This window comes from Pecten maximus, chromosome 19 (genome assembly GCF_902652985.1).
Source record: "Pecten maximus chromosome 19, xPecMax1.1, whole genome shotgun sequence".
In the NCBI taxonomy this organism is placed as follows: Eukaryota; Metazoa; Mollusca; class Bivalvia; order Pectinida; family Pectinidae; genus Pecten; species Pecten maximus.
The window spans coordinates 7,533,738-7,550,922 of record NC_047033.1 but is presented as its reverse complement, the minus strand read 5'-3'; the positions used below and the strand labels follow the sequence as shown (position 1 = coordinate 7,550,922).

Below are 17,185 nucleotides of genomic sequence, written 5' to 3'. Positions count from 1 at the left end.
TTACCCTGAGGTCTTTCCGAAATTCCTTCAAATCAATGGAAAATATTAATCCGATTATAAGATTTATCACTAAAAAATTTGAGCCGGAGAACATACATGTAACTTGTATTTTAGCATGACTACTGTTTCATGAATATGGGCTGTGTTTAAAAGACTCCGGGAATTGGCAACGAAGCACAAATACAGTTAGTGTTGTCGAGTTTGACAATATAATGTCTTTAGAAAAGTTGGGATTCGGTGTTATATTGGGTGTACATGATGCACAGAAAACAATAACAATGAAATGAAGCGATGCCGACTTCGAATATATAGACGCCGACAATTCAATGCATGATATACAGTTCCTGGCAATAATATAGTACGCAAAATACTTGATGTGAAAATGATATTAATTCAGCTCTTCCATAAAAAATGTATAGACAATTTGTGAGGAAACGGGTAGACAAAATCCGCAAACGTTGTGTGTACACCTTCTTCACGTACAATGTACCAGTACAACTCTAGACAGGTTGGGTTTTTATGTTACTATTTATAGCCGTAATCGTGACGTCATCAAAGAAGGCGCCCGAGACCGTGATTCGACAGCCGAACAGAATTCTAAATTCTAAAACGTGGTAATTTCTTCTCATTTAAAAATAGATATAGAATAAATAAGCAAAACTTGTAATAAATTATATTGTAAATGATTAATTGCGTTGAATTCAACAGGATATATTTTGTCTGATGCTTCTAAACTTTTTCTCTAAATTCACACAGGTCGCAAGTTTTAAAGCGACTATCACTGTAAAAATTACTTACGGTAAATAGCATGAGGCACAATATTTTCTAACAGCTTAGAATTTCCCTTTATTGCAAAAATTAAGAGTGTGCGTGTTATGTAAATACCCAAATCTGTCCAAAACTATGCACTCTGATATATTTCATTAAAGACGCAATCTCCATTTAATGAGTATACGAAATCTGTAGTTAGAGCCATTTTATTGTTTGGTCAGGTCGACCTTATCTTTGACTTGCAAATGTTATTCATTTCAGTTAACGTTATATATGACCCGTATACAATTTGTGGGTTAGGACGTTCGTACTGTTAAGTTTCCAATATTTTTATGCAGCCGTTCATATACCTGTCAAAATAAAAGCCCTTCTCTTAATTTATCACTAGCTGTAGAAATAGAATTGTCGTTTCCCAAACGTATCCATACTGTCGTAACAGCGTTGAAACTCAACTAAAATGACTTAGAGTTAAACGCTTTAAACACGCGAAGACTATTTGAAATCGAACATCCCCCCACCCTCCTTTCCCCCGCGCGTATTATTCTAAAGATGTACTTTGTATGTGTTTTTTATGGACAAGATGGGAAAATAATTTAACGCCACGCATATGGTTAGTACATGTTCATATCGAATTCAGCGAAATGGAATCCCGCGGAAATAACCACCAAGCTTAAATACCCCCCCCCCCCCCCCCCCCCCCCCCAGGATATAACTGCGTCTAATACTTTTCTTAACTAATACAACATGTATAGATTTTCAGAACCTTGTCCAATTTTCGTATAATTAAACAAAAATGATTTTTCTTTATTAATAATTTGATTGTAATAACGGAAAGAGAGTGCTTAATTGGTACGATAATACAAAACTTACTGAATTTTCTGAGATTATTTATTTTGAAATATGTTTATATAAAATAGGACCAGTAAAGGGGCATTCCATCGTTGAAATGAGTTTATGCTACAAAAAAAATAGCAAAGGGAAATTTGGTATTTTTCTCAACCAGTAAAAGTTATAAACTTTACCGTAATACAACACTCAGAGTCTGAAGGTAACCTACAATTCGTAAGTAAGGTCCACGAGGCAGTTTAAACTGCTAGCATGTGCTTCGAAAGACATTTATCAAAGAAAAACGACTTAAACATTTACAAAGAAGTATATATATATATACATCGTGTGTATTAAGGTTCTAGAAAAATCAATATATTTCTATGTTAGGATAATCATGTAGTTCATAGTTAAGGGCCATATTTCATTTTACAGTATACATGTACCATAAAAGGAGTGAATACCGTCACTGATAAGACATTTCGATAAACAATACGAAAGTTCTAGCTGTCTTGTGTAATGTGAACCTCTTCACTTTATGCAAGCTTTATGCTTTGTGGTTATTGTAGAAGGAATACATTTCAGAATGATGAATAAATAAATGAGTCAATACATATCAATAATAATGTTGAGGAGGAGGAGGAAAGATATTGATGATCATGATGTTGATTAATGATTTTGAAGAGGATGATAGTGATGATGATGATGATGATGATGATGATCTTGATCATGATGATGATGATGATGATAATGATGATCATGATGATGATTTTGATGATGATGATGATGATGATGATGATGATGATGATGATGATGATGATGGTGATGATTATGAAAAATCTTGATGATGATGAATATCAGATGCTGATGGTGATGAAGATTATGAACAATTCTTGTGATGATGCCTTTTCAACATGTGTGAAAGTGAGAGTGGGTGTTTGACATTTTCTTTTTACATGTAATGAAAAAAAAATTGAAAAATAAAAAAATAAAAGATAAAAATAATAAAAATCAATAATAGGTTTTAGCTTGACATTATACCAACACCTCTTTGCGTTACTATAGGTTGTGATTTACGTTATACCAAAACCTCTTTACGTTACTATAGGTTGTAGTTTACATTATGAAAAAACCTCTTTACGTTACTATAGGTTGTAGTTTACATTATACCAAAACCTCTTTACGTTACTATAGGTTGTAGTTTTACATTATACCAAAACCTCTTTACGTCACTATAGGTTGTAGCTTTACATTATACCAAAACCTCTTTACGTTACTATAGGTTGTAGTTTACATTATGACAAAACCTCTTTACGTTACTATAGGTTGTAGTTTGACATTATACCAATACCTCTTTACGTTACTATAGGTTGTAATTTACGTTATACCAAAACCTCTTTACCCTACTATAGGTTGTAGCTTTACATTATACCAAAACCTCTTTACGTTACTATAGGTTGTAGTTTACATTATGACAAAACCTCTTTACGTTACTATAGGTTGTAGTTTTACATTATACCAAAACCTCTTTACGTTACTATAGGTTGTAGTTTTACATTATACCAAAACCTCTTTACGTTACTATAGGTTGTAGTTTACATTATACCAAAACCTCTTTACGTTACTATAGGTTGTAGTTTACATTATACTAAAACCTCTTTACGTTACTATAGGTTGTAGTTTACATTATACCAAAACCTCTTTACGTTACTATAGGTTGTAGTTAACATTATACCAAAACCTCTTTACGTTACTATAGGTTGTAGTTTACATTATACCAAAACCTCTTTACGTTACTATAGGTTGTAGTTTACATTACACCAAAACCTCTTTACGTTACCATAGGTTGTAGTTTACATTATACCAAAACCTCTTTACGTTACCATAGGTTGTAGTTTACATTATACCAAAACCTCTTTACGTTACTATAGGTTGTAGTTTACATTATACCAAAACCTCTTTACGTTACTATAGGTTGTAGCCTTACGTTATACCAAAACCTCTTTACGTTACTATAGGTTGTAGTTGTACACTGTACCAAAACCTCTTTACGTTACTATAGGTTGTAGTTTACATTATACCAAAACCTCTTTACGTTACTATAGGTTGTAGTTTACATTATACCAAAACCTCTTTACGTTAGTATATGTTGTAATTTTACATTATACCAAAACCTCTTTACGTTACTATAGGTTGTAGTTTACATTATAGTAAAACCTCTTTACGTTACTATAGGTTGTAGTTTACATTATACCAAAACCTCTTTACGTTAGTATATGTTGTAGTTGTACACTGTACCAAAACCTCTTTACGTCACTATAGATTATAGTTTACATTATACCAAAACCTCTTTACGTTACTATAGGTTGTAGTTTACATTATACCAAAACCTCTTTACGTTACTATAGGTTGTAGTTTACATTATACCAATACCTCTTTACGTTACTATAGGTTGTAGTTTACATTATACCAAAACCTCTTTACGTTACTATAGGTTGTAGTTTACATTATACCAATACCTCTTTACGTTACCATAAGTTGTAGTTTTACATTATACCAAAACCTCTTTACGTTACTATAGGTTGTAGCCTTACGTTATACCAAAACCTCTTTACGTTACTATAGGTTGTAGTTTACATTATACCAAAACCTCTTTACGTTACTATAGGTTGTAGTTTTACATTGTACCAAACCCTCTTTACGTTACTATAGGTTGTAGTTTACATTATACCCAACTCCTCTTTACGTTACTATAGGTTTTAACTTTTCGTTATATCAAAACTTCGTTACGATTGTTACGGAACGAGCCCCAGCTTGTTAGTTACGGAAATCAGTACGAGGAAATAAATATAATGAATATGAGTACAAGTTTATTTACATAAAAAAACAGGTAATATACAAACGCATTCACTCTACCAATCACACTCTACTACACAACATTGTTAGATATACCAATGCAACTACCGTCTCTTCATACGACATGGATGTCTTCACACCAGCAACCACCTGTGAAGAATTGGTGTCACGAAAAGTTCAAATATGCAGTTACGCACAGTCCAATATTAACCAATCAATGTTTCATGGTGAAACCCCACAGTATGAAATTGTGCATCCGCAAACGGATCATAATACAAGTCATCTACTGGTGAGGATAAAGGACTAGTTAAACGACAGCAACCACTTCTCGTTCGTGATACCTATGACTGTCTTCCGGTAGTTGATCTAAACCTCTGTTCGTCCCTCATTCTGCGTCACGAAAGACCTGTTGTCATTTCAAGTTGGCCCATTCCAGCATCTGGCGATCACGCGCCCGTCATGTGAAGCTTTAACAAATACAAAAAATAAACACTAAACATCCATTCGTTCACACTCATAATCAACATAATTTATATTAATTCAATTCAATTTATTTTACTGAATTTAAGGTTTACAATTCAGAACATATAACAATATACATCAAATTTTCCGTAATTGTGTGGCATGATAAATATTTATATATACTTACATAATATTGTCAAATTTTTAAAGTTTGTTGTATTAATTTGATCATCCTAAATACTGATTTTCCAGTACTGAATATATTAATAACATAAATAGCTATCTACAGTTCACCAATACATAATTCATTATTGTAAACTACTAATAGATATACCGTAAATGCCAATACAATAATACAATAAGCTATATGGTATGTGATGAAATTCTACATAAAACATTACTTAGATAACGAAATAATAACGCTAGTCTGACACGACGCCTATGAGCCTCCGTTGAATTTTAACCTGTGCGCACTCCGAGTTTAATTATCAGTTTTCAACAGTTAATTTACTAATACATCAGCTGGCATAATGTACAATAAATATATATATCTATCAGCAATAAAATATACCCATTTTATCAAAATTACACACCGGTATTCGATTACACAAATGGTCACGCATGAATGGCACGCACCGATAACTTTATACATGTAGATGGCCTGACCGGAGACGTTTAACATATTACATACAGGATGTTGTAATTATGCACATCTCTGTCTTGACTTAGTTACACGATAAATATGGCAATAATTTACCATTTAAAACAACAAAACACATAACAGAAAGATAGCAATATTACTCACCCCACTCAGACGTATGGGCTTCTTCCACAAGTAAAATCACGCCATAAACAAGGCGAACATGAAACAGTAGTTCACGGTCGCACTGGTCACGTGGATAGTCCCTCACATACTCAGGGGTAGGAACCTACGTCATGCACATGCATGGAGTCGGTAACACAAAAATGGCGTCTCCACGGCCCGTTTCGGGATACGTTTATGCACATTACTGTTGTTTTCTGTTCAATTTGTACAAATAGCGGACGTAATTCCTTTATTTGGCCAAAAACTGAAAAACAAATTCAAAATCATACGTAGATATAGGGAACACACTCGACTATTTTCATGAAATTTGGCTATAAATAGCATTATTGCACTATGTATTGAAACCATCCTATCATCTGATTAATCTAAATGTATAAACACGCCCTTAAATATATACATGAAAACATGAATGTTGTATTTTAAACGAAAAATAATCAACCTAGCAAAATGATATCGATGATACTCCAAAAAAGATGGAATATCGTCAACAGTCTTTAACGATGATTTTGTATTCGTAAGCAACATGACTAAGTTCAAACTAACAATAAACGGCGGTCGACGCGTGGGCGGACTACATGTAGTTTAAACCTATTCTGTAATGAATTGTGAGTGACGCTCCTTTTCAGTTTCGTTTTTGTCCTGTTTAGTGTTAATTTAAACTTACTCAATCCTGAAAATTATAGGCCAATAACAGTAACCTTTGTATGCTGTAACATCTTAGAGTACATTAAAGTATCCAACGTTATGAACCATGCTGACAACCATAACATCCTTTAATCACTCTAACGGTTTTTGCAAATTAAGATAATGCAAGATTCAGCTTTAATATTTCCTAGATTATGTATCACAGACTGTAGATGACGGAAGGCAGAGTGATGTCCTCATCATGGACTTCTCTTAAGCGTTTGACAAAGTGAATCATTCTCTACTCTGTCACAAGCATATATACTATGGAGTAAATAATAAAGTCAACAACTAGGCCCTGGCTAGAAAGTTTACAGACAGAGAACAGTGTGTACTTGTGAGTGGCCACAAACTGAACACTTCAAACTAACATCTGGTCTGCCTCAAGGCGCTGTCATCGGCCCATGCAGTTTCCTTCTCTATATAAATGACACCCCAAAACACTACTTCTAGAGCTACTATTAGGCTTTTTGTTGAAGATCCCATCATGTATCTGACAGTTAGTTCTAAATCAGATTCAGATAGCCTACAGAAAGACCTAGACAAAATGGCACTCTGAGAAAGTCGTCGGGATATGTCATTCCATCCCGATAAATGTTCCATCCCCAGTGCAGCACTCTCACAAGCTACATGGAAAGGAACTCAATCAGAAGCGGAATACTTGGGAGAAATTTTCAAATCAAATCTGTAGTAGGAAGCCCATATTAGTAATATCTATGGAAAGGCAAACTCAACCCTGTGCTTTTTAAGAAGAAATATCAAAATAGGTTCCAAAAAGTCAAAACGCACGCCTACATCTCCTTAGTAAGACCAACCATTGAGTATGCTTGTTCTGTCTGGGACCCAGACTTGAAAACTGACATAAACTAGATTGAAATGGTTCAATGAATGGTTGTCCGTTATGTCCCCAACAAATTAAGAAACAGCTCTAGTGTTGGAGATATGTTAAACTGTTTCATTCCATCGAACGTTCTGTTAAAAGAAAACCATGCGTTACAAAGTGTTGACGATATTCCATTCATTTTGGAGTGTTATAGATATCGTATTGTTAGGTTGATTATTTTTCGTTTAAAATACAACATTCATGTTTTCATGTATATATATCTATGGGCATGATTATATATTTAGATTAAAAAGAGGATAGGATGGTTTCAATATATAGTGCGATCATGCCATTTATAGCCAAATTTCATGATGAATTGTCGAGTGTGTTCCCTAAATCTACGTATGATTCTAAATTTGCTTTTCAGTGTTTTGCCAAATAAAGGAATTACACCGCTATTTGTTGCGATCGAGTAATCCTTTTGGTGAAGGTCATTTGAACGTAAACAACAGTAATATGCAAAAACTTACTCCGAAACGGACCGTGGCGACGCCATGTTTGTGATTCGTATTTGGTACACTCATCAACACGCTCACGTGACCCATACCATACAAAAGACATCAGTAAACATACAAGCAACCGTTACCTGGTGGTGGTATACTTTCAGTCCAAATCATGAGGTGGGCATGTTCTTAGATCCTTCTAAGATATTGTTCTTCCTTTTGATCGCTCGGATCCTGTGTCTGTAGGGTTGTAGCAGAAGTGTCCCGCGCATCAGTCTCTTAGATTACAACGTATAGTAACGTAAAGAGGTTTTGGTATAATGTAAACTACAACCTATAGTAACGTAAAGAGGTTTTGGTATAATGTAAACTACAACCTATAGTAACGTAAAGAGGTTTTGGTATAATGTAAAACTACAACCTATAGTAACGTAAAGAGGTATTGGTATAATGTAAACTACAACCTATAGTAACGTAAAGAGGTATTGGTATAATGTAAACTACAACCTATAGTAACGTAAAGAGGTATTGGTATAATGTAAAACTACAACCTATAGTAACGTAAAGAGGTATTGGTATAATGTAAACTACAACCTAAAGTAACGTACAGAGGTTTTGGTATAATGTAAACTACAACCTAAAGTAACGTAAAGAGGTTTTGGTATAATGTAAAGCTACAACCTATAGTGACGTAAAGAGGTTTTGGTATAATGTAAACTACAACCTATAGTAACGTAAAGAGGTATTGGTATGATGTAAACTACAACCTAAAGTAACGTAAAGAGGTTTTGGTATAATGTACAGCTACAACCTATAGTAACGTAAAGAGGTTTTGGTATAATGTAAAACTACAACCTATAGTAACGTAAAGAGGTTTTGGTATAATGTCAAACTACAACCTATGGTAACGTAAAGAGGGTTTGGTATAATGTAAACTACAACCTAAAGTAACGTAAAGAGGTTTAGGTATAATGCAAACTATAATCTATAGTAATGTAAAGAGGTTTTGGTATAATGTACAGCTACAACCTATAGTAACGTAAAGAGGTTTTGGTATAATGTAAACTATAATCTATAGTAATGTAAAGAGGTTTTGGTATAATGTACAGCTACAACCTATAGTAACGTAAAGAGGTTTTACTATAATGTAAAACTACAACCTATAGTAACGTAAAGAGGTTTTGGTATAATGTAAACTACAACCTATAGTAACGTAAAGAGGTTTTGGTATAATGTAAAACTACAACCTATAGTAACGTAAAGAGGTTTTACTATAATGTAAAACTACAACGTATAGTAACGTAAAGAGGTTTTGGTATAATGTAAACTACAACCTATAGTAACGTAAAGAGGTTTTACTATAATGTAAAACTACAACCTATAGTAACGTAAAGAGGTATTGGTATAATGTAAACTACAACCTATAGTAACGTAAAGAGGTATTGGTATAATGTAAACTACAACCTTTAGTAACGTAAAGAGGTTTTGGTATAATGTAAAACTACAACCTATAGTAACGTAAAGAGGTTTTGGTATAATGTAAACTACAACCTTTAGTAACGTAAAGAGGTTTTGGTATAATGTAAACTACAACCTTTAGTAACGTAAAGAGGTATTGGTATAATGTACAGCTACAACCTATAGTAACGTAAAGAGGTTTTACTATAATGTAAAACTACAACCTATAGTAACGTAAAGAGGTTTTGGTATAATGTAAACTACAACCTATAGTAACGTAAAGAGGTTTTGGTATAATGTAAACTACAACCTATAGTAACGTAAAGAGGTTTTGGTATAATGTAAACTACAACCTATAGTAACGTAAAGAGGTTTTGGTATAATGTAAACTACAACCTTTAGTAACGTAAAGAGGTTTTGGTATAATGTAAAACTACAACCTATGGTAACGTAAAGAGGTTTTGGTATAACGCAGAGATACAACCTATAGTAACGTAAAGAGGTATTGGTATAATGTAAACTACAACCTATAGTAACGTAAAGAGGTTTTACTATAATGTAAACTACAACCTATAGTAACGTAAAGAGGTTTTGGTATAATGTAAACTACAACCTATAGAAACGTAAAGAGGTTTTGGTATAATGTAAAACTACAACCTATAGTAACGTAAAGAGGTTTTGGTATAATGTAAAACTACAACCTATAGTTACGTAAAGAGGTTTTGGTATAATGTAAAACTACAACCTATAGTAACGTAAAGAGGTTTTGGTATAATGTAAACTACAACCTATAGTAACGTAAAGAGGTTTGGTATAATGTAAAACTACAACCTATAGTAACGTAAAGAGGTTTTGGTATAATGTAAACTGCAACCTATAGTAACGTAAAGAGGTTTTGGTATAATGTAAAGCTACAACCTATAGTAACGTAAAGAGGTTTTGCTATAATGTAAAACTACAACCTATAGTAACGTAAAGAGGTTTTGCTATAATGTAAAACTACAACCTATAATAACGTAAAGAGGTTTTAGTATAATGTAAAACTACAACCTATAGTAACGTAAAGAGGTTTTGGTATAATGTAAACTACAACCTTTAGTAACGTAAAGAGGTTTTGGTATAATGTAAACTACAACCTTTAGTAACGTAAAGAGGTATTGGTATAATGTACAGCTACAACCTATAGTAACGTAAAGAGGTTTTACTATAATGTAAAACTACAACCTATAGTAACGTAAAGAGGTTTTGGTATAATGTAAACTACAACCTATAGTAACGTAAAGAGGTTTTGGTATAATGTAAAACTACAACCTATAGTAACGTAAAGAGGTTTTGCTATAATGTAAAACTACAACGTATAGTAACGTAAAGAGGTTTTAGTATAATGTAAACTACAACCTATAGTAACGTAAAGAGGTTTTGGTATAATGTAAAACTACAACCTATAGTAACGTAAAGAGGTTTTGCTATAATGTAAAACTACAACGTATAGTAACGTAAAGAGGTTTTAGTATAATGTAAACTACAACCTATAGTAACGTAAAGAGGTTTTGGTATAATGTAAACTACAACCTATAGTAACGTAAAGAGGTTTTGGTATAATGTAAAACTACAACCTAAAGTAACGTAAAGAGGTTTTGGTATAATGTAAACTACAACCTATAGTAACGTAAAGAGGTTTTGGTATAATGTAAAACTACAACCTAAAGTAACGTAAAGAGGTTTTGGTACAGTGTACAGCTACAACCTATAGTAACGTAAAGAGGTTTTACTATAATGTAAAACTACAACCTATAGTAACGTAAAGACGTTTTGGTATAATGTAAACTACAACCTATAGTAACGTAAAGAGGTTTTGGTACAGTGTACAACTACAACCTATAGGAACGTAAAGAGGTTTTGGTATAATGTAAACTACAACCTATAGTAACGTAAAGAGGTTTTGGTATAATGTAAAACTACAACCTAAAGTAACGTAAAGAGGTTTTGGTATAATGTACAGCTACAACCTATAGTAACGTAAAGAGGTTTTAGTATAATGTAAACTACAACCTATAGTAACGTAAAGAGGTTTTGGTATAATGTAAAACTACAACCTATGGTAACGTAAAGAGGTATTGGTATAATGTAAACCACAACCTAAAGTAACGTAAAGAGGTTTTGTCATAATGTAAACTACAACCTAAAGTAACGTAAAGAGGTTTTGGTACAGTGTACAACTACAACCTATAGGAACGTAAAGAGGTTTTGGTATAATGTAAACTACAACCTATAGTAACGTAAAGAGGTTTTGGTATAATGTAAAACTACAACCTATAGTAACGTAAAGAGGTTTTGATACAGCGGAGAGCTACAACTTTACAACAAAACTGCCTTTGACTATATCAATATATCTTTACCTTCATGCGGTAGTGGTTTGTGATGTAAGCGAAAAACAATATATGTATATGTTTATATGATTAAGGTTTAAGTACACGGTATTTTCAAATTTCATCTAAACTTAACTTTCCTATGGAACAGAGAAATCTTCAAAATGTATATCATTTACAATTTTACTATGTTAGCTTTATCTTTCATTTTAAAATATCATTAATCAAACTCCTTCCTGGATCTGCTGGCTTTTGTGTCCTATGATCGCTTAACAGCTGCACGGATATTTATAGAAATACGTTGTGGGGAAACTTACTATGAAAAGGTAGCTATGATCATTTTTATTGACACGGCACCTCAGCTAATGACATGCGCATTAATTCATTCTATATCTCGGTAAATGGAGGCTGGTGATTAAAGGCTGATGATTAATACCCAAAACACCACAAGGAAATCATGACCGAAATTCACGAACTGTTGCGTATTTGTCTAGCAAAATTAAAGCAGTCTCTTTTTATATGCCACGAAAGATTTAAATTAATTGACGTCATGATTTAGGAACGACTACCGTGAAAATGCATATGGATAAAAAAAAAAAAAAAATCCTAATATATTTAAGAAAATATAAAGATTTATGGCGATGTCTACAAAGGTAGAAAACATTTAATTTCCTCATACAGGTAAAGTCTGTTTCTATAATAATTTGAAATCTTGAAAGCTTTCCATAAATAGTAAATTATGAATTCTAATTTACCAGTAAAATACTTTTTGGGTGTCAAAAGATTTGAAGTTGATCTGGCGATAGAGCCAGCATAATGTGTCCGTCTATCAGGTATCTTACGCCTCGAGTTCGTAATAGAATCAGAGCTTTAGCTTAGGTAAACAGTCTTTACTCTGTTAATTTAAATTATAATTATCAATTATCATACCGGCTTTGATTTTTGTCATTATTTTGCCTTTCAATCTATTCTTAATTTGAATTAAACATATTTTATTTTCAAATATACAAATAAGGTCAGACACAAAGTTTAAAAAACTTATCATCCGTCTTCTCCCGTAAAACATTGATTTTGAAATATACATATTGTGATAAAAATCTAATTGTTGAAGTGTTGTTTACATTGAGGGGATGTGCCGGATGGGATTATTCATAGTGACTTGACATAAATTCCCATCCCCGATATGCGCCCCCGGTCCCTATATCAGTTCTAAGGAGTGTTAGTGGTATTGGGAAATCCAACTTTTTATCAGATGAATAGATCCCGAAGGTCAATAGGTCCTTTGATAAAGCCAGTTTGAGGCTTGGTAGGGTAGCACATTTCAATTGACCTTATTTGGCTGTATCTTCAATCGAAGAAATGTGCATGTAATTAATGTACCGCTATAAAATAATATATATATATATATACATTCATGAAATGCTGTGAATGAGAGCCTAAGTGTCATATTCGGCATTCTGATGTGATATTTGGAAATTACGATCCGAAAACTTAACCAGAAATTTTTCATCATATCAAGAATATATTTAGGGCGTTAGTTTTTCCCCATTCAGAGCCTCTTTAACCATATAGTAAAAATTGTCGGAGAAATCCTCGAGGAGCCTCATTATAGAGGCGGAATTTCTACGGGGAATTTTATGTGGAAAATTTATACACATGTGCCAAAATAAATGGCCATTTTGAGATATGAGGTTTTAAATCATATTGGTCTATATGCTGCAATATATTACTGTCTAGCTGTAACAAGGGGTGTACACAAACAAATCGCAATCGAACGTTCCATAAAACACAAGTTTTCGCGTTCTTATCTATAAAGATATGTTTAGAATGGTGGTCGGCGTTACGTGTTTAACCTTTTCGTGCCACACTGGTGAGAAAATGAACACATCTTAAATAAAGTACACATGAGGTAGTTTTTGTTTCATGTTCACGAACGCATACGATACAGTCTTTTAAATCTGACTTTTTTGACAAAAAGATTGAAATCATATTGATTAATTAACATGGTTTTATATAGACGATTAACCCCACAGGGAACTTGGCTCGAGTTCTCAACCTACAGTCCATAATTATGTATTGCATGTACATGTATATACAAAGTGTTATATATGCCAAGTCCCTGTGACAAGACAGAGAGATGAATCATACCGTGCAGACAGACTGATGGCCATAAAATAATTAACACACGAATAAAATAATTAATTATTACCTTGAATCACAGGCACTCGTCACGCCTGGCAATATACCTTATATACAGACGAGGCGAGTGCCTGTGCTTGAATGATTAAATTAAAGGGGCATTCTTTTATTCGTTTGAATAAAGTTTAGGTCGTCAAAATTAGACTTACTGAAAAATATGTATTTTTTTCCAAATAGTAAAAGTTATAATCTTTACAATTAATAAGGCAGTTTTACTCTCAAGATAACCAAAGTTCTTCTAGTATTAAGTCCTGAACATTCTTAATTCGACCCGGCGTATCACTAATTACCGCAAACACATCCGAACGAAGGAATGCCTCTTTAAGAATTATACTAGTTAACTAAAACAATTAAAGGGGAATAACTCTTAAATGAACAGCACATGTATAGGATGATGCGACAGTGATGACCGAAATCAACCACCATAACATTTTATTTTGTTCAGTTTATAAGATAATAAATCCAACGGAGCACGAGGTCAATATCGTTAACACAAACACGCAATTTACTTACTGTTCCAGTTGATTTATGGTCTCATGACCTGAATTAATAAATAAACAAATGTTTAATGCTTATATAATCTTTTAAACAATAGCAGAGATAAAAAGTTGTCAGCCGTTGACAGAGCTAAACCCCTCCCACTTTCCTCGTGACAGCAGAATAAAAAAGCTCTCTCATTTCAATTATTTCATTTACATCAAATCGCAATATTTTATTCATAACATATGTTTTACAGTTTTCTTTATATTTTATAAAATAAATAATTGATATAAACACTAACGGGCGGTTTGCGATAAAATAAGTCCGCCAATATTTACATTCGTTCTACACTCAAGTTATAGAGACGTGAATATATCGAGTTGCTCAAGTTAAGTCTATCTATTCAGAAACTTGTAATATATATGTGTGTATCAACAAAATACTTATTCAGAACTGTATCTACGTTAGTGTACCGTGTTCGGTCTAGTGGGACCGGCCATTCGTCTTAGTTATGTATACAGGATATGGACCCGGATATGGAATTAAAGATTATTTTTATTGAATTCAATTAAATAATAAATGTTCCCATGTGGTATACGGGACACTGTAGTTAATGGAGAATGGAAAACATCATTACATTAATGAATTTCCTTAAACCAGTTTCATCAGACATGTATACAAAATTACCCAACAGATTGAATGCTTTTTCATTTGTAGTATTAGCTTAAATGCCATTTTTTCCAACCATACATTTTTGCATTCTAATTTCCTGTTAAGCCGGGCACGCTAAGACAAATGGTTCGTCCTCAATAGTATGACGTTGATCACAAAATTTACATATGCATTCGCACCTTTTTATATTTGCATAGCGTTCTGATTCAATACACACGTTATATTATGTTCTGATGTCCGACTTTTTATACATAAATTTATACTATATGGGATTTCTAAGTACTTGGAAGTACTGGTCAAAATACTGTCTATAAGTGAAACCTGGAAGACGTTTCCAGTGCAAAAAACAATTTTGTATATATGTAATTCTCTTCACTTTATATGTTTATGAGAATGATATATTGCCATTGTCATTGTCATGTCATTGTTATTGTCATTGTCATTGTCATTATCATTATCATTGTCATTGTCATTTTCATTATCATTGTAATTGTCATTATCATTATCATTGTCATTATCATTGTCATTGTCATTGTCATTATCATTGTCATTGTCATTGTACTTGCCATTGTCATTATCATTGTCATTATCATTGTCATTATCATTGTCATTATCATTGTCATTATCATTATCATTGTCATTGTCATTGTCATTATCATTGTCATTGTCATTGTCATTATCTTATCATTGTCATTGTCATTGTCAATGACTCTCGGCGTTCCTCCCTCCTGATACGGATGCCTGGTTCCACTCTCCCGTCCCGTGTCGCTTTGTGTTTCTCGAGAAGCTGGGAAACGGGCCTGTCTGTGCTGTCATGGTTGTGTCCTTGGATGACACACCTTACTATAATTGCTCTGGATGACATGCAACGGGATTCCCGGATATTATTCAATGAGGTAGTCACCAACTACTACAAGGAGACCCCGCCTTGAAATGACCCTGGCGGTTCAAGGGGTGATAAACTTAGAAAAAAAAAGAAAAACAAACAAACAAACAAACAAACATCTCTGCTTCAAATTTCATTGAAGACTAAGAACGTCTGTTGTGATAATTATATCGTTGCTTGATCAATGATAAAACTTTATCCACACCCCGCCAAAGGATGTCCCATACAGTCTACTAACAGTTAGGCACACTATATACTCGTATGCTTGTTATTTCGTGCTTTTACTTTAAAACATACTTACGAAATAAATTGCAGTGACACGCGTAATTCGCGGAAACTATATATGAAATATAGGTGTGTGCTTTAAAAATAAATGTGACATCACGTTTAGAGAAAATACTACATATAAACAGATGTTGTAATATCACAAATCACGTATCGAGATAAATTACAAACGGACACGTACCCACATGCCGTAGGAAGTCTATATCTTGTAAGTATGTGTTGTATTATCGAGATGTCAGCTATGATGTTTTATCTATATCATTCGATACATTGATTTAGTTGACGGTCTATCTAGTTAAGAGAAAATCACTTTAAAGCACTTTACGATACATGAAGATAAAATCCATAGAACTTTAGACAGGTAATGACGAATCGGGTTCTAAGCGGTGGTCACGTGTCATCATGCCATAAAATGCTTCTACGTGATATTATTGTACGGTGTTTCAGTGCTGACTTGGCTAAACGGAAGTATAATCTCTAGACGATCTGTGTCGAAGATTCACCTTCTGTGTGTTCAAATTAATTCGACCAAAGCAAATATTTTGCATGCAGTAATGATACCTGATATATAGTTAAAGTTTAACTTAGAAGCTCGGTAGTGAATGCACCATTATCTTCTTCTATCTGAAATGCATGTCAACAAATATATAAATTATCTTTTGTTTTGTATTAGGGCGTTGAAATCCGCGAGAGAAATAACTTTACAAGGTAAAAATAAAATTTGGACGATTTTTCCGCGTGATATGGACAATAAAACTTAATGTAAACGTATGTCTAGAAATGTGTCTAGACTTTACTAAGACTCTCCCTACATCCTTTTGCCTACATGTATACTTGCTAATTCCGGAAGTGCCATAAATGACATGTCTGTTATCTTAATACCGGATTTAGAATCTAAATACCTCGTTGGCTACCTGCTGTTTGTCAACCTGTAAACACTGCTGCATGCATTCTAATCTGTTTTTTGTTATAGCAGTTTATTTTAGTTAAAGATAAAGTTTATGTACTGCCAATAACGAAATGTGGTAAAATCTACATCTGGTGTCTATCAAAGACCAACTGATCAATTTATTCACAAATTGTACC

At 33.3% G+C, this 17,185-nt stretch overlaps 1 protein-coding gene and 1 long non-coding RNA gene across 2 annotated transcripts in view; one reads left to right on the top strand and one right to left on the bottom strand.

Annotated features, from left to right (window-relative positions):
• The window catches only part of LOC117317618 (cell wall protein DAN4-like), a 58,887-nt gene that overhangs the window by 9,100 nt on the left and 32,602 nt on the right, over positions 1-17,185 (top strand). The window lies entirely within an intron of this gene.
• Positions 4,447-5,864, bottom strand: LOC117317620. Its single transcript, XR_004530210.1, has 2 exons — positions 5,720-5,864; positions 4,447-4,919 (listed from the first exon to the last, which is right to left on the bottom strand). It is a non-coding gene; the product is annotated as an uncharacterized LOC117317620 (long non-coding RNA).